The following is a 22,419-nucleotide window of genomic DNA, read 5'->3' on the forward strand; positions in this document are numbered from 1 at the left end:
CGTACGACAGATCCGCGCAACGATTCCCTTTTCAAATCCAGGAGACGGAGTTTTACACGCCGAATTGTCGCCATCCGAAGAGCGGGATTAGTTGTGTGCAGGTGGATGGCATCATTTAAACAGCTCTCGTAAAAGTGCAATGTAGAACGCTCCCAGTGAGCAACATCCTGACCGAACTCCAGGAAGGCCTTGCGTAATGCCGGCTTAACAAATTCTACCCACCAAGACAAAGTGGAGGCATATAGACCGCGATATTTTAGCACCCTCTGCCACACACGCACGATAACCGGCGCAAAATGTGGGTGTGAGAGATGTCGCACATTAAACTTCCATAAGCGACTGGCGCGGGGTTTATCCGCCAATAGAGAATGAAAGCGGCAGACATAAGCACAATGATCGGAAAAAATCACGGGGTGAACAGAGGAGTCCGTAAGACAGTGCTGTTTATCACGAGAAACATAAATCCTATCGAGCCGACTCCTTCCCGTGGGATAAAAGAAAGTAAATCCCACGGCCCGCGGATGTAAATAACACCACGAGTCAATTAAATTCATCTCAGTAACGAGCGTCTGTAATTCTAGGCACTTATACGGCCGCGGCTCCTGATCTCTATCTTCCAGCACGCAGTTAAAATCGCCGCCCATGACTACAGGCAGGTGGGGGCCCCGTAAAAGGTGACAAATGTCACTACTATAAAACACACGGCGACGTGGCTGCCCGTCGGCACCAGAAGGGGCGTACACGTTAACATATCGTACGTTGTTGATCGTGCAAGCTACACCACGACCGTTAGGAATCGTAGCGACATTACTATAGTCATGACCAACACGAATTAAAATGGCAGTACCACAATTACACTCGATATCAAAGTTCAAAAGTACTTGATAGCCCGGAATGGAGTGAAGTAGATCTATCACAACCTCCTGCAAAAACACTATGTCAGCAGCAATGGAATTTATAAAACCCACAAAACTTGCAAACTTCACAGGCGACTCCAATTTATTAAGATTAATAGTAGCCACAACTGATGGAGGGCGTGCTACCATAGACAACAGGGAAAAACAAAGAAAACAAATTAGACGGCAGGAGTGGACCCACCCTCCTCCTCCATATCGTCTGCCCAGTCACAACGTTCAGACGGTGCAGCTGAAGTAGGCGGTTCTTGTGTGGGAGGTGCAGACGCGGAATCCTGCGAAGGGGGACGCGTGCGACGCTGGGGGGTGTCTTCCGCCTTACGCTTAACCGAAAGTTGTGCCGGGTTCGTTGCCTGAGACATCGTAGTGTCCATCGCTAGATTTACATCATAGTGGTGCAACATTTCCTTTAACTGCTGTACAACCTGTTCCCGCCTGACTGCCGACACACTTGTCGTAGGCGCTGGCTGACTGCTCGCCACAGGACGCTGTGGACGACGCCCCCCCGCAACCGACGGCCGAGATTCGACTACGGGGCGGGGCAAGGGCTTGTGCGCCGGCTTTTGCACAGTTTTGTGTTTTTGTTTTGACTTCGGACGGGGAACCTGCTTCCATTCCGGAGACGGGCTGCGTTCTCCGCGAGAAAAAGACCGTGTGTCTAAAATCCGCGAACTACTGGCACTGCGGAAGCGGTCAGTATTGCCACGCCTCTCCGAAACACTTTCACGCCTTGGCTTTGGTTCCTGTGAGGCAGGAGCCGCGTCCGGAACACCCTGAAGCACGGAAGTAGATGGTGACGAATCCACAACAGCAACAGGGGGGGTAACCACCTGAACGGGTTCTGATCCGGTCCGCTCCGGAATTACAGGCCCAGCCGGAGGCGGAACCAATACAGTAGCTACGGGAACTGACTGAGAAGAAACGGACATGTTTTGAACAGAATCAAGTCCGGTTGCAGTGGCATCGACATCCATCGCGACCGCATCAACTAAAGGCGTTGCCGTTTCCGCGGAACGTGCCGGTGAACGGGGAACACCTAACAACACGGCCGCGTACGACGCGTCGTCATCTTGCCCACGTGGCGGTAGCTGCACAGGGCGCCTACGCCGAGGACAATTTTGCCGAAAATGGTCGGTGGCATTACAATAGGAGCACGTTTGCGGCTGACCACTATACGAAATAAAAGCCCGGTGGCCGGCCATAACCAAAAACGAAGGAACGTGCTTCCTCACAATCATTTTGACACTACGGATACCGTTCTCAACTTGATAGATATAAGCCGAAGACCACTTTTCTTTCGTAATCGACAAAACTGTGCCATAAGGCATAAGGCTACGAGCTATTGTCTCATTCCTAGTCTCAAACGGCAGATTGAATACCCGAACATTTCGAATACCAAATCCAGCATTCGACAGAGTCACATTGCTAATTGTCCCATCAGAGTGTTTGAATTTACGTACGCCACCATTTTCACTGACAAGAGCATCACACAATTCCGGACATTTCAATTTAACAAACAAAGAGTTCAAGAACGCGTCTAATTGCAATCCTAGCACTTCACTTTCAGGAAATTGCAAGTCATTTTTCATCCACGAATGAATTTCAAAAGCAGACGGTCGGGTTACGTTTCTATCAAATTCGCACTGGATATTATTTTCTCGGTCTTCGGAATCCATGTTAACTTACAGTTCAGCTGACTACAGCAGCGAAGAAACAGTCACCGCGAAGAACCGTCGCCGACTGCGAAGCACACGTAAACACCGCCCGACACGCCGGAGCGAGCGCGCGATGTGTCCGGGCCCACGACTCCGAAGAGACTGGTGCCTAAAACCAGCGCCTTAGACCGCTCGGCCACGTTACCGTTGGAGCAGCAGCCGCAATACGTTTCCTTTGTACTACAAAGATCACTTCGAAATGGAAGTATCTTGGCAATCGCCGTGCCATGTATTTCCACTGCTCTCCCACTGGAAGCGTCTCTTTAGGCCATCCACAGCAAGAAAAAGCCGTGCCCGCCGTATGGTAGCGACGCCACTTGTCTGTAGCTGTCGCAGTTAAGGAGACAGCGTCAAGAGACGTTTTCGTGCCGTGACCAGGTTTCGAACCTGGGCTTTCCGTAACCACTAAAGTATCGTAGCTGTAACTGTCAGGCGGAGCTAGAATGCTCCATGTATCAAACATATGTGAGCTCAAGGAGGTTACACTTGAAGAAAAAGCGGCAGCTTAACGCGATCACAGCAAAGCCCCCGGCAGCTACGGGATTCGAAACCGCGCCTACAGAGAGTCTGGTGCCTTAAACCAGCGCCTTAAAGCGCTCGGCCACGCTACATGCGCTGCTTGGTGCGCCAGTGTTCCTAGCATTTGTACAAACAGTGCACGCCACAGCTTCCGGTTCTGCTGGGACTGGCTGCTCATCCATCGCACTTCAAACAACTGCCCTTTTCGACTACAGAGAGCAGCGGACGTCTGCGCTCTGGGAGGCGACATTACGTGTTGGGGATGAAGTGGTAGGGCAAACTGCGGCCTGCGGAACACGAGTGAAAAAATCAAGAGAGTACTGTCATTTCGAGTACTCGTCATTGCAACGGCAGCAAGGCAAAACTTTCAAAATTGCCGTGACCAGGATTCGAACCTGGGTTATTGCGGCCACAACGCAATGTCCTAACCACTAGACGATCACGGCCACGGACGCGCCCGCGAAAGCAGCTGCCTGTAATGCAAGTGGCGATACACAGCAGAGCCTAGGCCAAGGTGTACGCCACAGCAGTGTGAGACACGGTCTCCATCACATGTATACGAGCAAATGAACGTGCCTGCGCTGTCAGGACACTAACTACAGTGGTTAGCTGCATTCACCTCCGTGGCAATGTCTTGCAGTCCCCCAAGCCTCTTGACTACAGGTATGTGGCTGGATAACAAGTGGATAGACGCTTCATCTCTCTCGCCGTCAGGTGTTGCCGTGAATCATACTTAAGGTAGCTTTCTGCACGCGTCAGCGTAGCGTCAGTCGAGCCAAGTCGAGACAAGTCGCATAAGAGGAGTAACAAAAACGCGCGATTCCGGTACCGGGAATCGAACCCGGGCCTCCTGGGTGAGAGCCAGGTATCCTAGCCACTAGACCACACCGGATAACGACGGCAGTGCTCTTTCCAGCGAACGCAGCAGCCACCCACGATTAACTGGCGACAACTGTAAAAAATCCACTCTCTCGCGTTATAGAACGGCGTGCTCCGGACGCATTTCGTGGAGACGGACGCCAGCAATGATGAGAGCAGAAGGTGCCTACAAATCCTGTCGTTGCACCACGCACTGTTCTACGGCAATTCACCAAGCAGACGCTCACGCCTTGTTGTGCTGTTTCCTTTGCGGGCAATGAGTGCACCTGCCTTCGACACAGGAAACATTACACGTTTGGCAGCTGTGGGATTGGAACCCACGCCTCCGAAGAGAATGGTGCCTGAAACCAGCGCCTTAGACCGCTCGGCCACGCTACCTACACAACACGCGCGGCACAAGAGCTGCGTCCTACCCCACGAGAACACACCGCAACGGCACAAAAATGAGACGTAAAAAGTAGCAACGGTGGGATTCGAACCCACGCCTCCGAAGAGACTGGTGCCTAAAACCAGCGCCTTAGACCGCTCGGCCACGTTACCGTTGGAGCAGCAGCCGCAATACGTTTCCTTTGTACTACAAAGATCACTTCGAAATGGAAGTATCTTGGCAATCGCCGTGCCATGTATTTCCACTGCTCTCCCACTGGAAGCGTCTCTTTAGGCCATCCACAGCAAGAAAAAGCCGTGCCCGCCGTATGGTAGCGACGTCACTTGTCTGTAGCTGTCGCAGTTAAGGAGACAGCGTCAAGAGACGTTTTCGTGCCGTGACCAGGTTTTGAACCTGGGCTTTCCGTAACCACTAAAGTATCGTAGCTGTAACTGTCAGGCGGAGCTAGAATGCTCCATGTATCAAACATATGTGAGCTCAAGGAGGTTACACTTGAAGAAAAAGCGGCAGCTTAACGCGATCACAGCAAAGCCCCCGGCAGCTACGGGATTCGAAACCGCGCCTACAGAGAGTCTGGTGCCTTAAACCAGCGCCTTAAAGCGCTCGGCCACGCTACATGCGCTGCTTGGTGCGCCAGTGTTCCTAGCATTTGTACAAACAGTGCACGCCACAGCTTCCGGTTCTGCTGGGACTGGCTGCTCATCCATCGCACTTCAAACAACTGCCCTTTTCGACTACAGAGAGCAGCGGACGTCTGCGCTCTGGGAGGCGACATTACGTGTTGGGGATGAAGTGGTAGGGCAAACTGCGGCCTGCGGAACACGAGTGAAAAAATCAAGAGAGTACTGTCATTTCGAGTACTCGTCATTGCAACGGCAGCAAGGCAAAACTTTCAAAATTGCCGTGACCATGATTCGAACCTGGGTTATTGCGGCCACAACGCAATGTCCTAACCACTAGACGATCACGGCCACGGACGCGCCCGCGAAAGCAGCTGCCTGTAATGCAAGTGGCGATACACAGCAGAGCCTAGGCCAAGGTGTACGCCACAGCAGTGTGAGACACGGTCTCCATCACATGTATACGAGCAAATGAACGTGCCTGCGCTGTCAGGACACTAACTACAGTGGTTAGCTGCATTCACCTCCGTGGCAATGTCTTGCAGTCCCCCAAGCCTCTTGACTACAGGTATGTGGCTGGATAACAAGTGGATAGACGCTTCATCTCTCTCGCCGTCAGGTGTTGCCGTGAATCATACTTAAGGTAGCTTTCTGCACGCGTCAGCGTAGCGTCAGTCGAGCCAAGTCGAGACAAGTCGCATAAGAGGAGCAACAAAAACGCGCGATTCCGGTACCGGGAATCGAACCCGGGCCTCCTGGGTGAGAGCCAGGTATCCTAGCCACTTTTTTTTTTTTTTCTTTTTTCTTTTTTTTTTTTCTGTCTTACCTTTTTTTTTTTTTATTTTTTAACTCTTTTTTTTTTATTTTATTTTTGGGCCTCCCTTCTCCCCACACAGCCCATCCATACGCTCACCTTTGTGTGCCTTCTTCGGCTAGCTTCTGCGCTATAGTAGTGTATAATTTTTTTTTTTTTTTTTTTTTTTTTTTTTTTTTTTTTTTTTTTTTTTTTTTTTTTTTTGTGGTGGTAGATCTCAGGATCACTACGTCTCAAGCTCGTCTTCACGTAATAATAGCATAATGTTTCCGTGTCGTTCTGCATTCGTCGATGATTCAGTTTCCTGAAGGCATGATTCAAAGTCGTCATCTCTTAGCGTTGAGAGTAAGTTCGCCGAGATTACCGCCGTGGTGTTTTCTTGGAGTTATTAGCGAAAGTAACTGGTTACTAGTATGTTCCTTAAGTTAGTGGAGACAAAAACAACAAGATCAGAGGTTTCTCTGTCAGCATCGTAAATAATAATAGAAATAAAGTTCCGTATAGAGGAAAAATGGGTATCTAGAAAGAAATACTGCCCCGTCTGTTAAACTTCGTCAAATTAAACTATACTTGTCTTCTGAGTAAAGTAAAAACAGAAATAAATACTGGCTTCACAAGTTTGGCATCCTGTTGCATGCTGCTTCTCGTTGACCTTAGGTGCCCACATTGTACAACCTATGAAGCAATGGAGTCCTGAAAACTGACAATGAGATACCCAGATAAGAGAAGAAATAAATTAAAAAAAAAGCTATGATCGTACCCATTGGTTCGCACACTTAAAGCTTCCCATCATTCAAAGCAACGGTGAGAAAATTCTGAAACTTTTCTTTATATTTCCGTAATCGTTTGATCGCGTAATATTCGGCAATAAGATACATATGAAAATCAGAAAGTGTAGGCGTTTTAGTCGTCAGCATATAATATAGGTACTGTCCAATTAACCAGGTATAGCTATTATTTTTAGATTTCGGAAATAATTTCCAGTCTGGTTGGAATATATCTTGCAGTTGTATTGCGGATGGCGTCGTTCTATTAATAAGAGCCAGTTTCATTCTCGTCCAATTCCAGATTTGCGTCTGATCTCTGCAGTTTAATATGTGTGGCAATGTTTCCACATGGCCACATGCGTCGCAAGTCGGAGTAGGCCGAAGTTGGATCTTACACAATTTCTCCCCCGTGGGTATCACCTCGTTCACCACATCATACCACACGGAACGAACTCGGGAGTGAAAGAGAGGAGTGCTGATATTCACCCAAATTTGTCGCCAGTCCTTGCCAGGATACTTCATTTCTATGGAGTTATTCTGTTGCCGATTCGTAAATACACTGTAGACAGCAGCAGCAGTGAGTGGTTGCAGGTGTTGATGTACATAGCTGGACTCCACGTAATATCGGCGAATATGAACGAGCTCGGGATGGATATGTCCAACATTTATCGGCGGCGTCATATCCGGTGGTCGTAACTGCTGGAAGAGACGTGCTGTAAGACCTGTCTGACTATTTCGTAAGATCCTTGTCGTTCGAGCTAGAAAAATCGCTAAGCACTGTAATTCAACATTTTTAAGAGCTAAACCACCTTTATACCGAGGTAAAGCGGTAGCCTTGAAAGCGACTTTAAAAATATTACCTCGCCAAATGTACCAGCCTGCAAGGGCTAAGATTCTATTTGCAATATCAGGAGGAATAGGGAGAACAGCGGCAACATGGTAAATCTTGCTGAGAACATAATAATTGACGAAATGTGCTCTCTGAATCCTGTCTAAACACCGCATATTGTGCTCACGAATCAAAGCTCGAAGGACGTTGAGCTTCTGTTCCCAATTCACTCTTACCATTTCCCGTGGATTCGGAGTGAGAATCAAACCAAGGTGCTTGAGCTGGTTGGTTGCCTCTAACCAAACGGTGTCCGCGAATCGAGCCTGCGGACCTAAATGCAAGACTTTGGATTTCCGTTCGTTAAGGCGTGCACCGCAGGCGCTGGCATACCGGTGGACAAGCCGCCGCACGGTATCGAACTCTTCGTCGTTGTTGATAAGGACGCTGATATCGTCCGCATAGGCATGACAGACGGTCTTGGTATTCAGCGTTTGAAGACCCGGTAAGGTGACGCAAAATGTTTTCAGTAGTGGCTCTATAGCAATGGCGAAAAGAGTCGTGGAAAGCGGGCACCCTTGTCGCAAACCTTGTTGAATGGGCACAGGGGCTGTTAACTGGCCGTTGAATTTCACGCGGGAAGACGTATTGCAGATACAGTTCCTGATTATCTGTACGAAATGCTGGTTGAAACCCAGTTTGTCCAGCGTTCTGAAGAGAAATCCATGGTTAGTCCGATCAAATGCCTTGTCGAAGTCAAAAAAGACTATGGCCAACGTGGTCTTGCAAATCCAAGTCAAATATGCAATATCTCGGTATTCGCACAGGGCGTCTATCATCGATCGACCAGTAACTACGTTCATGTGGTATGAACCAAGCACTTTACTAAGGACTGGCTTGAGTCTAGCATTCAGAATCCGAGTAAAGATTTTGAAATCTGCATTGAGTAGGGTGATTGGTCGTAAGTTATTGAGTGAAGTCCCTGGTGACGGTTTGGAGACTAAGACTATCAGACCCTCAGTGAACTGCGATGGAAAAGCAGTATGCGTTAACAGTTCATTATACATGATAGTCAGTTCGTCGCCGAAAACATCCCAATACCGAAGATAAAATTCAACCGGCAAACCGTCTGATCCTGCAGCTTTTCCTTTCGCCGCAGACGTAATGATTGACTTCACGTCGAAGTTAGTTATGTTTGCCAGGAGCTGTGCGTGGTCGTCCGGATCCACCGATGCCGTAATGTTAGACAAAAATTCCTCTCCCGCCTCTACATCTGTGTCAGGCAGTGAGTAAAGTTGCCGGAAATGATTCCGAATAAAAGCCTTAAGCTCGCCTTGCTCATCATAAACACGACCATCGTCATCTGTCAGTTGAGTAATGATTTTTTGTCTGCCTCTTTTAGCTTCCCGTATGACGTGGTACAAGGACGCTGACTCGTTAAAGGTGTCATCGAAAGCGCGTGCCCTGACTTGGGCTCCTGCCAGAGACTCACGAACCAATGCGGTGATTTTGGCTTTGGTACGTTTAATGCGAAGGAGATTGCCAGGCAGTGCAGAGGAATCGTTGTACAACTGGCGGAGAGCGGTAAAATAAAATTCCAACGTCTGTTTCTTCCAGTACGCCTTGGCCTTGGCAAACTGACAAATACATTTCTTTATGTGCGGTTTTACTAGCTCTGTCCACCAATGAACACGCTCCCTATACCTTTGTCGTCGCTGGAGGCACCATTGCCACGTTGCAATGAGATCCTTCTTCAGGTCGCCGTCGTCCAACAGTGCGACGTTCAGGTGCCATACGCCTCGACCCAAAAAGGTTTTCTGCGAAACGTGCCGAAGCGTGATGTGATACGCACAGTGGTCGCTAAAATTAACAGGCCATATTTCACAATCCCTGGCAGCGCTTAAAATGTCTTTAGATACATAGAACCTATCCAGACGACTAGCGGAGGCAGCGGTAACATACGTATATCCGGTCACCTGCGGGCGAAGTGAGCACCAGGTATCTTGTAAGTCCAGCCCATCTATTAGATCTCGCAACTCCAAACAAAAATTAAAATTCGGACACTGGTCTTCTCTGCGTATAACACAATTAAAATCGCCGCCCAATAAAACCTTCGAACAACCACAGGATAATAATGGCACAATTTCATCGCGATAAAAAACACTCCTATCCCTTCGGCCTACAGATCCAGTAGGGGCATAGACGTTGACCAAAAGCAAATCTTCGAATTGTACGGCAATCCCTCGACCCGTTTCTAAAATCGCTCGAGGTTTACAAGTGATGCCCGCTTTGTACAAAATTGCAGTCCCTGCCTCATCGCCAATATTTATGAGGGCCTCATAGCCTGTGACATTCCCGACTTTGGGTGTGACGACTTCTTGTAGGAATACGATATCTACATCGGCGGCATACAGATAGTCAGTCAAACATTTTAATTTTACATCAGATGTTATTCGATTTATATTAGCAGTTGCAATTTTGTAATCCCGCATAAGAAGGGTGATGCCATATTAATGCGTATCGTCAGCCCAGGAAGTCTGCCTGCTCGACCCCGGCGAGTGAGCGGTATCCATCAATGTATCGGGTCCAGAACTGTCGACATGCATCCCCATATCGGGTTCCTCTGAATGCTGCACTACCTGTACTCCATCGTCTGTGACGAGTTTCTCACATTCATCCGTCCGGAACTGCTTGATAGTACGCTGCAGTTTCTGTTCAAGAGTACGAGTTTCCTCGTCACTCTGCTTACGGACCGATTTTTTTTGTCGGCCTTTCCGCTGAGGACGGGTGTCTTCGACTTGTTGGTTGATGTCAGATTTCGCAGCGGTAGGGGTAGCTCCCGTGGGAGACTGTTCCTTGCCGGAAACTACGCTGACTGGAGAAGTCACTTCAAGGGGATGGGAAACTCGCGGCTGGTCATCAGAGTCCTCAGGTGGAAGACTCTCCACAGATGGGAGCAAAAGGTGATCGGGCAACAGAGGCGGAAGTTCCACACGGACCACGCCAGCATCGGAAGGGCGCAAATTTCCGGCCCCGTCGTTTGCATAGGTTTCTACGTCAGAAGCACCGGGCAGTCGGCTCGCCGTAGCTGTGTTTACATCGGCGGCGGTCGCGTCTGGCACAACCTCAGCCGCGTGCAGCTGTGGCGCGCTAACGACAGACGGACCGACAAGGCTCTCGGCATACGTCGGCCTATTACCATCCTGCCCAACTGCAAGGCCATCACGTTGTCGGAAAACACGACGCACTGGTTTAGCACGGGGACACGCGGCCTTCATATGGTCCGGAGAGCCACAAAGGACACATGTACGTGGTTGCCCCTCGTACATTACGAGTGCCCGGAAGCCTTGTACCACGACGTTTGACGGGATATGCTTGCATAGATCAATTCGCGCTACCCGGACACCATTATCCACATTGAAGTGTTTAAGTCCGCTCCACTGCTCTTGGTGAATTTCCAATACGTTCCCATACTGGGTCAGACATTGCCGAATACGTTCAAGATCAATTTCAAATGGGAGGTTGAATACACGGACGGTGCGCAGGCCTAACCCAGCATGGGTAACGACAACTTTACAAATTTCACCATCAGAATTAACGAACCCGGCGGTACCCTTAGTTAAGTCCATTATACGTAAACAGGGCTCGTCACTAACAAGTTTCACGTAGACGGCATTCGCCAGAAAATCGTATGAAAATCCTAAAACTTCCTCGTCTTTAAGACCCAATCTGTCGAAGAAAAAATCGACTAATTCGTAGACATGTGGTCGGCCAAACCCGAACGGAAATTGGAAACGCAACGTGTAACGGCGTAACTGATCATCCATAGCAAAGGCCATGATGTACTCACAAGACTAAACCAGCTGCAGGCGCCGCCTAACACGCGCGGAGCGAGCACTCCGGCACGTCTGCACACGGCCGCTGCTGCGGCGGAACTACCCACTAGACCACACCGGATAACGACGGCAGTGCTCTTTCCAGCGAACGCAGCAGCCACCCACGATTAACTGGCGACAACTGTAAAAAATCCACTCTCTCGCGTTATAGAACGGCGTGCTCCGGACGCATTTCGTGGAGACGGACGCCAGCAATGATGAGAGCAGAAGGTGCCTACAAATCCTGTCGTTGCACCACGCACTGTTCTACGGCAAATCACCAAGCAGACGCTCACGCCTTGTTGTGCTGTTTCCTTTGCGGGCAATGAGTGCACCTGCCTTCGACACAGGAAACATTACACGTTTGGCAGCTGTGGGATTGGAACCCACGCCTCCGAAGAGAATGGTGCCTGAAACCAGCGCCTTAGACCGCTCGGCCACGCTACCTACACAACACGCGCGGCACAAGAGCTGCGTCCTACCCCACGAGAACACACCGCAACGGCACAAAAATGAGACGTAAAAAGTAGCAACGGTGGGATTCGAACCCACGCCTCCGAAGAGACTGGTGCCTAAAACCAGCGCCTTAGACCGCTCGGCCACGTTACCGTTGGAGCAGCAGCCGCAAAACGTTTCCTTTGTACTACAAAGATCACTTCGAAATGGAAGTATCTTGGCAATCGCCGTGCCATGTATTTCCACTGCTCTCCCACTGGAAGCGTCTCTTTAGGCCATCCACAGCAAGAAAAAGCCGTGCCCGCCGTATGGTAGCGACGCCACTTGTCTGTAGCTGTCGCAGTTAAGGAGACAGCGTCAAGAGACGTTTTCGTGCCGTGACCAGGTTTCGAACCTGGGCTTTCCGTAACCACTAAAGTATCGTAGCTGTAACTGTCAGGCGGAGCTAGAATGCTCCATGTATCAAACATATGTGAGCTCAAGGAGGTTACACTTGAAGAAAAAGCGGCAGCTTAACGCGATCACAGCAAAGCCCCCGGCAGCTACGGGATTCGAAACCGCGCCTACAGAGAGTCTGGTGCCTTAAACCAGCGCCTTAAAGCGCTCGGCCACGCTACATGCGCTGCTTGGTGCGCCAGTGTTCCTAGCATTTGTACAAACAGTGCACGCCACAGCTTCCGGTTCTGCTGGGACTGGCTGCTCATCCATCGCACTTCAAACAACTGCCCTTTTCGACTACAGAGAGCAGCGGACGTCTGCGCTCTGGGAGGCGACATTACGTGTTGGGGATGAAGTGGTAGGGCAAACTGCGGCCTGCGGAACACGAGTGAAAAAATCAAGAGAGTACTGTCATTTCGAGTACTCGTCATTGCAACGGCAGCAAGGCAAAACTTTCAAAATTGCCGTGACCAGGATTCGAACCTGGGTTATTGGGGCCACAACGCAATGTCCTAACCACTAGACGATCACGGCCACGGACGCGCCCGCGAAAGCAGCTGCCTGTAATGCAAGTGGCGATACACAGCAGAGCCTAGGCCAAGGTGTACGCCACAGCAGTGTGAGACACGGTCTCCATCACATGTATACGAGCAAATGAACGTGCCTGCGCTGTCAGGACACTAACTACAGTGGTTAGCTGCATTCACCTCCGTGGCAATGTCTTGCAGTCCCCCAAGCCTCTTGACTACAGGTATGTGGCTGGATAACAAGTGGATAGACGCTTCATCTCTCTCGCCGTCAGGTGTTGCCGTGAATCATACTTAAGGTAGCTTTCTGCACGCGTCAGCGTAGCGTCAGTCGAGCCAAGTCGAGACAAGTCGCATAAGAGGAGCAACAAAAACGCGCGATTCCGGTACCGGGAATCGAACCCGGGCCTCCTGGGTGAGAGCCAGGTATCCTAGCCACTAGACCACACCGGATAACGACGGCAGTGCTCTTTCCAGCGAACGCAGCAGCCACCCACGATTAACTGGCGACAACTGTAAAAAATCCACTCTCTCGCGTTATAGAACGGCGTGCTCCGGACGCATTTCGTGGAGACGGACGCCAGCAATGATGAGAGCAGAAGGTGCCTACAAATCCTGTCGTTGCACCACGCACTGTTCTACGGCAATTCACCAAGCAGACGCTCACGCCTTGTTGTGCTGTTTCCTTTGCGGGCAATGAGTGCACCTGCCTTCGACACAGGAAACATTACACGTTTGGCAGCTGTGGGATTGGAACCCACGCCTCCGAAGAGAATGGTGCCTGAAACCAGCGCCTTAGACCGCTCGGCCACGCTACCTACACAACACGCGCGGCACAAGAGCTGCGTCCTACCCCACGAGAACACACCGCAACGGCACAAAAATGAGACGTAAAAAGTGGCAACGGTGGGATTCGAACCCACGCCTCCGAAGAGACTGGTGCCTAAAACCAGCGACTTAGACCGCTCGGCCACGTTACCGTTGGAGCAGCAGCCGCAAAACGTTTCCTTTGTACTACAAAGATCACTTCGAAATGGAAGTATCTTGGCAATCGCCGTGCCATGTATTTCCACTGCTCTCCCACTGGAAGCGTCTCTTTAGGACATCCACAGCAAGAAAAAGCCGTGCCCGCCGTATGGTAGCGACGCCACTTGTCTGTAGCTGTCGCAGTTAAGGAGACAGCGTCAAGAGACGTTTTCGTGCCGTGACCAGGTTTCGAACCTGGGCTTTCCGTAACCACTAAAGTATCGTAGCTGTAACTGTCAGGCGGAGCTAGAATGCTCCATGTATCAAACATATGTGAGCTCAAGGAGGTTACACTTGAAGAAAAAGCGGCAGCTTAACGCGATCACAGCAAAGCCCCCGGCAGCTACGGGATTCGAAACCGCGCCTACAGAGAGTCTGGTGCCTTAAACCAGCGCCTTAAAGCGCTCGGCCACGCTACATGCGCTGCTTGGTGCGCCAGTGTTCCTAGCATTTGTACAAACAGTGCACGCCACAGCTTCCGGTTCTGCTGGGACTGGCTGCTCATCCATCGCACTTCAAACAACTGCCCTTTTCGACTACAGAGAACAGCGGACGTCTGCGCTCTGGGAGGCGACATTACGTGTTGGGGATGAAGTGGTAGGGCAAACTGCGGCCTGCGGAACACGAGTGAAAAAATCAAGAGAGTACTGTCATTTCGAGTACTCGTCATTGCAACGGCAGCAAGGCAAAACTTTCAAAATTGCCGTGACCAGGATTCGAACCTGGGTTATTGCGGCCACAACGCAATGTCCTAACCACTAGACGATCACGGCCACGGACGCGCCCGCGAAAGCAGCTGCCTGTAATGCAAGTGGCGGTACACAGCAGAGCCTAGGCCAAGGTGTACGCCACAGCAGTGTGAGACACGGTCTCCATCACATGTATACGAGCAAATGAACGTGCCTGCGCTGTCAGGACACTAACTACAGTGGTTAGCTGCATTCACCTCCGTGGCAATGTCTTGCAGTCCCCCAAGCCTCTTGACTACAGGTATGTGGCTGGATAACAAGTGGATAGACGCTTCATCTCTCTCGCCGTCAGGTGTTGCCGTGAATCATACTTAAGGTAGCTTTCTGCACGCGTCAGCGTAGCGTCAGTCGAGCCAAGTCGAGACAAGTCGCATAAGAGGAGCAACAAAAACGCGCGATTCCGGTACCGGGAATCGAACCCGGGCCTCCTGGGTGAGAGCCAGGTATCCTAGCCACTAGACCACACCGGATAACGACGGCAGTGCTCTTTCCAGCGAACGCAGCAGCCACCCACGATTAACTGGCGACAACTGTAAAAAATCCACTCTCTCGCGTATAGAACGGCGTGCTCCGGACGCATTTCGTGGAGACGGACGCCAGCAATGATGAGAGGAGAAGGTGCCTACAAATCCTGTCGTTGCACCACGCACTGTTCTACGGCAATTCACCAAGCAGACGCTCACGCCTTGTTGTGCTGTTTCCTTTGCGGGCAATGAGTGCACCTGCCTTCGACACGGGAAACATTACACGTTTGGCAGCTGTGGGATTGGAACCCACGCCTCCGAAGAGAATGGTGCCTGAAACCAGCGCCTTAGACCGCTCGGCCACGCTACCTACACAACACGCGCGGCACAAGAGCTGCGTCCTACCCCACGAGAACACACCGCAACGGCACAAAAATGAGACGTAAAAAGTAGCAACGGTGGGATTCGAAGTCACGCCTCCGAAGAGACTGGTGCCTAAAACCAGCGCCTTAGACCGCTCGGCCACGTTACCGTTGGAGCAGCAGCCGCAAAACGTTTCCTTTGTACTACAAAGATCACTTCGAAATGGAAGTATCTTGGCAATCGCCGTGCCATGTATTTCCACTGCTCTCCCACTGGAAGCGTCTCTTTAGGCCATCCACAGCAAGAAAAAGCCGTGCCCGCCGTATGGTAGCGACGCCACTTGTCTGTAGCTGTCGCAGTTAAGGAGACAGCGTCAAGAGACGTTTTCGTGCCGTGACCAGGTTTCGAACCTGGGCTTTCCGTAACCACTAAAGTATCGTAGCTGTAACTGTCAGGCGGAGCTAGAATGCTCCATGTATCAAACATATGTGAGCTCAAGGAGGTTACACTTGAAGAAAAAGCGGCAGCTTAACGCGATCACAGCAAAGCCCCCGGCAGCTACGGGATTCGAAACCGCGCCTACAGAGAGTCTGGTGCCTTAAACCAGCGCCTTAACGCGCTCGGCCACGCTACATGCGCTGCTTGGTGCGCCAGTGTTCCTAGCATTTGTACAAACAGTGCACGCCACAGCTTCCGGTTCTGCTGGGACTGGCTGCTCATCCATCGCACTTCAAACAACTGCCCTTTTCGACTACAGAGAGCAGCGGACGTCTGCGCTCTGGGAGGCGACATTACGTGTTGGGGATGAAGTGGTAGGGCAAACTGCGGCCTGCGGAACACGAGTGAAAAAATCAAGAGAGTACTGTCATTTCGAGTACTCGTCATTGCAACGGCAGCAAGGCAAAACTTTCAAAATTGCCGTGACCAGGATTCGAACCTGGGTTATTGGGGCCACAACGCAATGTCCTAACCACTAGACGATCACGGCCACGGACGCGCCCGCGAAAGCAGCTGCCTGTAATGCAAGTGGCGATACACAGCAGAGCCTAGGCCAAGGTGTACGCCACAGCAGTGTGAGACACGGTCTCCATCACATGTATACGAGCAAATGAACGTGCCTGCGCTGTCAGGACACTAACTACAGTGGTTAGCTGCATTCACCTCCGTGGCAATGTCTTGCAGTCCCCCAAGCCTCTTGACTACAGGTATGTGGCTGGATAACAAGTGGATAGACGCTTCATCTCTCTCGCCGTCAGGTGTTGCCGTGAATCATACTTAAGGTAGCTTTCTGCACGCGTCAGCGTAGCGTCAGTCGAGCCAAGTCGAGACAAGTCGCATAAGAGGAGCAACAAAAACGCGCGATTCCGGTACCGGGAATCGAACCCGGGCCTCCTGGGTGAGAGCCAGGTATCCTAGCCACTAGACCACACCGGATAACGACGGCAGTGCTCTTTCCAGCGAACGCAGCAGCCACCCACGATTAACTGGCGACAACTGTAAAAAATCCACTCTCTCGCGTTATAGAACGGCGTGCTCCGGACGCATTTCGTGGAGACGGACGCCAGCAATGATGAGAGCAAAAGGTGCCTACAAATCCTGTCGTTGCACCACGCACTGTTCTACGGCAATTCACCAAGCAGACGCTCACGCCTTGTTGTGCTGTTTCCTTTGCGGGCAATGAGTGCACCTGCCTTCGACACAGGAAACATTACACGTTTGGCAGCTGTGGGATTGGAACCCACGCCTCCGAAGAGAATGGTGCCTGAAACCAGCGCCTTACACCGCTCGGCCACGCTACCTACACAACACGCGCGGCACAAGAGCTGCGTCCTACCCCACGAGAACACACCGCAACGGCACAAAAATGAGACGTAAAAAGTGGCAACGGTGGGATTCGAACCCAGGCCTCCGAAGAGACTGGTGCCTAAAACCAGCGCCTTAGACCGCTCGGCCACGTTACCGTTGGAGCAGCAGCCGCAAAACGTTTCCTTTGTACTACAAAGATCACTTCGAAATGGAAGTATCTTGGCAATCGCCGTGCCATGTATTTCCACTGCTCTCCCACTGGAAGCGTCTCTTTAGGCCATCCACAGCAAGAAAAAGCCGTGCCCGCCGTATGGTAGCGACGCCACTTGTCTGTAGCTGTCGCAGTTAAGGAGACAGCGTCAAGAGACGTTTTCGTGCCGTGACCAGGTTTCGAACCTGGGCTTTCCGTAACCACTAAAGTATCGTAGCTGTAACTGTCAGGCGGAGCTAGAATGCTCCATGTATCAAACATATGTGAGCTCAAGGAGGTTACACTTGAAGAAAAAGCGGCAGCTTAACGCGATCACAGCAAAGCCCCCGGCAGCTACGGGATTCGAAACCGCGCCTACAGAGAGTCTGGTGCCTTAAACCAGCGCCTTAAAGCGCTCGGCCACGCTACATGCGCTGCTTGGTGCGCCAGTGTTCCTAGCATTTGTACAAACAGTGCACGCCACAGCTTCCGGTTCTGCTGGGACTGGCTGCTCATCCATCGCACTTCAAACAACTGCCCTTTTCGACTACAGAGAGCAGCGGACGTCTGCGCTCTGGGAGGCGACATTACGTGTTGGGGATGAAGTGGTAGGGCAAACTGCGGCCTGCGGAACACGAGTGAAAAAATCAAGAGAGTACTGTCATTTCGAGTACTCGTCATTGCAACGGCAGCAAGGCAAAACTTTCAAAATTGCCGTGACCAGGATTCGAACCTGGGTTATTGCGACCACAACGCAATGTCCTAACCACTAGACGATCACGGCCACGGACGCGCCCGCGAAAGCAGCTGCCTGTAATGCAAGTGGCGATACACAGCAGAGCCTAGGCCAAGGTGTACGCCACAGCAGTGTGAGACACGGTCTCCATCACATGTATACGAGCAAATGAACGTGCCTGCGCTGTCAGGACACTAACTACAGTGGTTAGCTGCATTCACCTCCGTGGCAATGTCTTGCAGTCCCCCAAGCCTCTTGACTACAGGTATGTGGCTGGATAACAAGTGGATAGACGCTTCATCTCTCTCGCCGTCAGGTGTTGCCGTGAATCATACTTAAGGTAGCTTTCTGCACGCGTCAGCGTAGCGTCAGTCGAGCCAAGTCGAGACAAGTCGCATAAGAGGAGCAACAAAAACGCGCGATTCCGGTACCGGGAATCGAACCCGGGCCTCCTGGGTGAGAGCCAGGTATCCTAGCCACTAGACCACACCGGATAACGACGGCAGTGCTCTTTCCAGCGAACGCAGCAGCCACCCACGATTAACTGGCGACAACTGTAAAAAATCCACTCTCTCGCGTTATAGAACGGCGTGCTCCGGACGCATTTCGTGGAGACGGACGCCAGCAATGATGAGAGCAAAAGGTGCCTACAAATCCTGTCGTTGCACCACGCACTGTTCTACGGCAATTCACCAAGCAGACGCTCACGCCTTGTTGTGCTGTTTCCTTTGCGGGCAATGAGTGCACCTGCCTTCGACACAGGAAACATTACACGTTTGGCAGCTGTGGGATTGGAACCCACGCCTCCGAAGAGAATGGTGCCTGAAACCAGCGCCTTAGACCGCTCGGCCACGCTACCTACACAACACGCGCGGCACAAGAGCTGCGTCCTACCCCACGAGAACACACCGCAACGGCACAAAAATGAGACGTAAAAAGTGGCAACGGTGGGATTCGAACCCAGGCCTCCGAAGAGACTGGTGCCTAAAACCAGCGCCTTAGACCGCTCGGCCACGTTACCGTTGGAGCAGCAGCCGCAAAACGTTTCCTTTGTACTACAAAGATCACTTCGAAATGGAAGTATCTTGGCAATCGCCGTGCCATGTATTTCCACTGCTCTCCCACTGGAAGCGTCTCTTTAGGCCATCCACAGCAAGAAAAAGCCGTGCCCGCCGTATGGTAGCGACGCCACTTGTCTGTAGCTGTCGCAGTTAAGGAGACAGCGTCAAGAGACGTTTTCGTGCCGTGACCAGGTTTCGAACCTGGGCTTTCCGTAACCACTAAAGTATCATAGCTGTAACTGTCAGGCGGAGCTAGAATGCTCCATGTATCAAACATATGTGAGCTCAAGGAGGTTACACTTGAAGAAAAAGCGGCAGCTTAACGCGATCACAGCAAAGCCCCCGGCAGCTACGGGATTCGAAACCGCGCCTACAGAGAGTCTGGTGCCATAAACCAGCGCCTTAAAGCGCTCGGCCACGCTACATGCGCTGCTTGGTGCGCCAGTGTTCCTAGCATTTGTACAAACAGTGCACGCCACAGCTTCCGGTTCTGCTGGGACTGGCTGCTCATCCATCGCACTTCAAACAACTGCCCTTTTCGACTACAGAGAGCAGCGGACGTCTGCGCTCTGGGAGGCGACATTACGTGTTGGGGATGAAGTGGTAGGGCAAACTGCGGCCTGCGGAACACGAGTGAAAAAATCAAGAGAGTACTGTCATTTCGAGTACTCGTCATTGCAACGGCAGCAAGGCAAAACTTTCAAAATTGCCGTGACCAGGATTCGAACCTGGGTTATTGCGGCCACAACGCAATGTCCTAACCACTAGACGATCACGGCCACGGACGCGCCCGCGAAAGCAGCTGCCTGTAATGCAAGTGGCGATACACAGCAGAGCCTAGGCCAAGGTGTACGCCACAGCAGTGTGAGACACGGTCTCCATCACATGTATACGAGCAAATGAACGTGCCTGCGCTGTCAGGACACTAACTACAGTGGTTAGCTGCATTCACCTCCGTGGCAATGTCTTGCAGTCCCCCAAGCCTCTTGACTACAGGTATGTGGCTGGATAACAAGTGGATAGACGCTTCATCTCTCTCGCCGTCAGGTGTTGCCGTGAATCATACTTAAGGTAGCTTTCTGCACGCGTCAGCGTAGCGTCAGTCGAGCCAAGTCGAGACAAGTCGCATAAGAGGAGCAACAAAAACGCGCGATTCCGGTACCGGGAATCGAACCCGGGCCTCCTGGGTGAGAGCCAGGTATCCTAGCCACTAGACCACACCGGATAACGACGGCAGTGCTCTTTCCAGCGAACGCAGCAGCCACCCACGATTAACTGGCGACAACTGTAAAAAATCCACTCTCTCGCGTTATAGAACGGCGTGCTCCGGACGCATTTCGTGGAGACGGACGCCAGCAATGATGAGAGCAAAAGGTGCCTACAAATCCTGTCGTTGCACCACGCACTGTTCTACGGCAATTCACCAAGCAGACGCTCACGCCTTGTTGTGCAGTTTCCTTTGCGGGCAATGAGTGCACCTGCCTTCGACACAGGAAACATTACACGTTTGGCAGCTGTGGGATTGGAACCCACGCCTCCGAAGAGAATGGTGCCTGAAACCAGCGCCTTAGACCGCTCGGCCACGCTACCTACACAACACGCGCGGCACAAGAGCTGCGTCCTACCCCACGAGAACACACCGCAACGGCACAAAAATGAGATGTAAAAAGTGGCAACGGTGGAATTCGAACCCACGCCTCCGAAGAGACTGGTGCCTAAAACCAGCGCCTTAGACCGCTCGGCCACGTTACCGTTGGAGCAGCAGCCGCAAAACGTTTCCTTTGTACTACAAAGATCACTTCGAAATGGAAGTATCTTGGCAATCGCCGTGCCATGTATTTCCACTGCTCTCCCACTGGAAAAGTCTCTTTAGGCCATCCACAGCAAGAAAAAGCCGTGCCCGCCGTATGGTAGCGACGCCACTTGTCTGTAGCTGTCGCAGTTAAGGAGACAGCGTCAAGAGACGTTTTCGTGCCGTGACCAGGTTTCGAACCTGGGCTTTCCGTAACCACTAAAGTATCATAGCTGTAACTGTCAGGCGGAGCTAGAATGCTCCATGTATCAAACATATGTGAGCTCAAGGAGGTTACACTTGAAGAAAAAGCGGCAGCTTAACGCGATCACAGCAAAGCCCCCGGCAGCTACGGGATTCGAAACCGCGCCTACAGAGAGTCTGGTGCCTTAAACCAGCGCCTTAAAGCGCTCGGCCACGCTACATGCGCTGCTTGGTGCGCCAGTGTTCCTAGCATTTGTACAAACAGTGCACGCCACAGCTTCCGGTTCTGCTGGGACTGGCTGCTCATCCATCGCACTTCAAACAACTGCCCTTTTCGACTACAGAGAGCAGCGGACGTCTGCGCTCTGGGAGGCGACATTACGTGTTGGGGATGAAGTGGTAGGGCAAACTGCGGCCTGCGGAACACGAGTGAAAAAATCAAGAGAGTACTGTCATTTCGAGTACTCGTCATTGCAACGGCAGCAAGGCAAAACTTTCAAAATTGCCGTGACCAGGATTCGAACCTGGGTTATTGCGGCCACAACGCAATGTCCTAACCACTAGACGATCACGGCCACGGACGCGCCCGCGAAAGCAGCTGCCTGTAATGCAAGTGGCGATACACAGCAGAGCCTAGGCCAAGGTGTACGCCACAGCAGTGTGAGACACGGTCTCCATCACATGTATACGAGCAAATGAACGTGCCTGCGCTGTCAGGACACTAACTACAGTGGTTAGCTGCATTCACCTCCGTGGCAATGTCTTGCAGTCCCCCAAGCCTCTTGACTACAGGTATGTGGCTGGATAACAAGTGGATAGACGCTTCATCTCTCTCGCCGTCAGGTGTTGCCGTGAATCATACTTAAGGTAGCTTTCTGCACGCGTCAGCGTAGCGTCAGTCGAGCCAAGTCGAGACAAGTCGCATAAGAGGAGCAACAAAAACGCGCGATTCCGGTACCGGGAATCGAACCCGGGCCTCCTGGGTGAGAGCCAGGTATCCTAGCCACTAGACCACACCGGATAACGACGGCAGTGCTCTTTCCAGCGAACGCAGCAGCCACCCACGGTTAACTGACGACAACTGTAAAAAATCCACTCTCTCGCGTTATAGAACGGCGTGCCCCGGACGCATTTCGTGGAGACGGACGCCAGCAATGATGAGAGCAAAAGGTGCCTACAAATCCTGTCGTTGCACCACGCACTGTTCTACGGCAATTCACCAAGCAGACGCTCACGCCTTGTTGTGCTGTTTCCTTTGCGGGCAATGAGTGCACCTGCCTTCGACACAGG

The 22,419-nt window shown here is 51.7% G+C and overlaps 21 non-coding genes across 21 annotated transcripts; all 21 read right to left on the reverse strand.

Annotated features, from left to right (window-relative positions):
* Nucleotides 1-3,522: 3,522 nt before the first annotated feature.
* Nucleotides 3,523-3,594, reverse strand: Trnah-gug. Its single transcript has one exon. It is a non-coding gene; the product is annotated as a tRNA-His (tRNA).
* A 374-nt stretch (nt 3,595-3,968) lies between these two features.
* On the reverse strand, nt 3,969-4,040 carry Trnae-cuc. Its single transcript has one exon. It is a non-coding gene; the product is annotated as a tRNA-Glu (tRNA).
* A 445-nt stretch (nt 4,041-4,485) lies between these two features.
* On the reverse strand, nt 4,486-4,567 carry Trnal-uag. Its single transcript has one exon. It is a non-coding gene; the product is annotated as a tRNA-Leu (tRNA).
* A 747-nt stretch (nt 4,568-5,314) lies between these two features.
* Trnah-gug lies at nt 5,315-5,386 on the reverse strand. Its single transcript has one exon. It is a non-coding gene; the product is annotated as a tRNA-His (tRNA).
* A 6,458-nt stretch (nt 5,387-11,844) lies between these two features.
* On the reverse strand, nt 11,845-11,926 carry Trnal-uag. The gene has a single exon. It is a non-coding gene; the product is annotated as a tRNA-Leu (tRNA).
* Nucleotides 11,927-12,673: 747 nt separating this feature from the next.
* Nucleotides 12,674-12,745, reverse strand: Trnah-gug. The gene has a single exon. It is a non-coding gene; the product is annotated as a tRNA-His (tRNA).
* A 374-nt stretch (nt 12,746-13,119) lies between these two features.
* On the reverse strand, nt 13,120-13,191 carry Trnae-cuc. Its single transcript has one exon. It is a non-coding gene; the product is annotated as a tRNA-Glu (tRNA).
* A 445-nt stretch (nt 13,192-13,636) lies between these two features.
* Nucleotides 13,637-13,718, reverse strand: Trnal-uag. Its single transcript has one exon. It is a non-coding gene; the product is annotated as a tRNA-Leu (tRNA).
* A 747-nt stretch (nt 13,719-14,465) lies between these two features.
* On the reverse strand, nt 14,466-14,537 carry Trnah-gug. The gene has a single exon. It is a non-coding gene; the product is annotated as a tRNA-His (tRNA).
* A 374-nt stretch (nt 14,538-14,911) lies between these two features.
* On the reverse strand, nt 14,912-14,983 carry Trnae-cuc. Its single transcript has one exon. It is a non-coding gene; the product is annotated as a tRNA-Glu (tRNA).
* A 1,273-nt stretch (nt 14,984-16,256) lies between these two features.
* On the reverse strand, nt 16,257-16,328 carry Trnah-gug. Its single transcript has one exon. It is a non-coding gene; the product is annotated as a tRNA-His (tRNA).
* Nucleotides 16,329-16,702: 374 nt separating this feature from the next.
* Nucleotides 16,703-16,774, reverse strand: Trnae-cuc. Its single transcript has one exon. It is a non-coding gene; the product is annotated as a tRNA-Glu (tRNA).
* A 445-nt stretch (nt 16,775-17,219) lies between these two features.
* On the reverse strand, nt 17,220-17,301 carry Trnal-uag. Its single transcript has one exon. It is a non-coding gene; the product is annotated as a tRNA-Leu (tRNA).
* A 747-nt stretch (nt 17,302-18,048) lies between these two features.
* On the reverse strand, nt 18,049-18,120 carry Trnah-gug. Its single transcript has one exon. It is a non-coding gene; the product is annotated as a tRNA-His (tRNA).
* Nucleotides 18,121-18,494: 374 nt separating this feature from the next.
* Trnae-cuc lies at nt 18,495-18,566 on the reverse strand. Its single transcript has one exon. It is a non-coding gene; the product is annotated as a tRNA-Glu (tRNA).
* Nucleotides 18,567-19,011: 445 nt separating this feature from the next.
* On the reverse strand, nt 19,012-19,093 carry Trnal-uag. The gene has a single exon. It is a non-coding gene; the product is annotated as a tRNA-Leu (tRNA).
* A 747-nt stretch (nt 19,094-19,840) lies between these two features.
* Trnah-gug lies at nt 19,841-19,912 on the reverse strand. Its single transcript has one exon. It is a non-coding gene; the product is annotated as a tRNA-His (tRNA).
* A 374-nt stretch (nt 19,913-20,286) lies between these two features.
* On the reverse strand, nt 20,287-20,358 carry Trnae-cuc. Its single transcript has one exon. It is a non-coding gene; the product is annotated as a tRNA-Glu (tRNA).
* Nucleotides 20,359-20,803: 445 nt separating this feature from the next.
* Trnal-uag lies at nt 20,804-20,885 on the reverse strand. The gene has a single exon. It is a non-coding gene; the product is annotated as a tRNA-Leu (tRNA).
* A 747-nt stretch (nt 20,886-21,632) lies between these two features.
* On the reverse strand, nt 21,633-21,704 carry Trnah-gug. The gene has a single exon. It is a non-coding gene; the product is annotated as a tRNA-His (tRNA).
* A 374-nt stretch (nt 21,705-22,078) lies between these two features.
* Trnae-cuc lies at nt 22,079-22,150 on the reverse strand. The gene has a single exon. It is a non-coding gene; the product is annotated as a tRNA-Glu (tRNA).
* Between the last annotated feature and the right edge of the window lie 269 nt (nt 22,151-22,419).

Source organism: Schistocerca americana, chromosome 1, assembly GCF_021461395.2.
Source record: "Schistocerca americana isolate TAMUIC-IGC-003095 chromosome 1, iqSchAmer2.1, whole genome shotgun sequence".
NCBI lineage: Eukaryota > Metazoa > Arthropoda > Insecta > Orthoptera > Acrididae > Schistocerca > Schistocerca americana.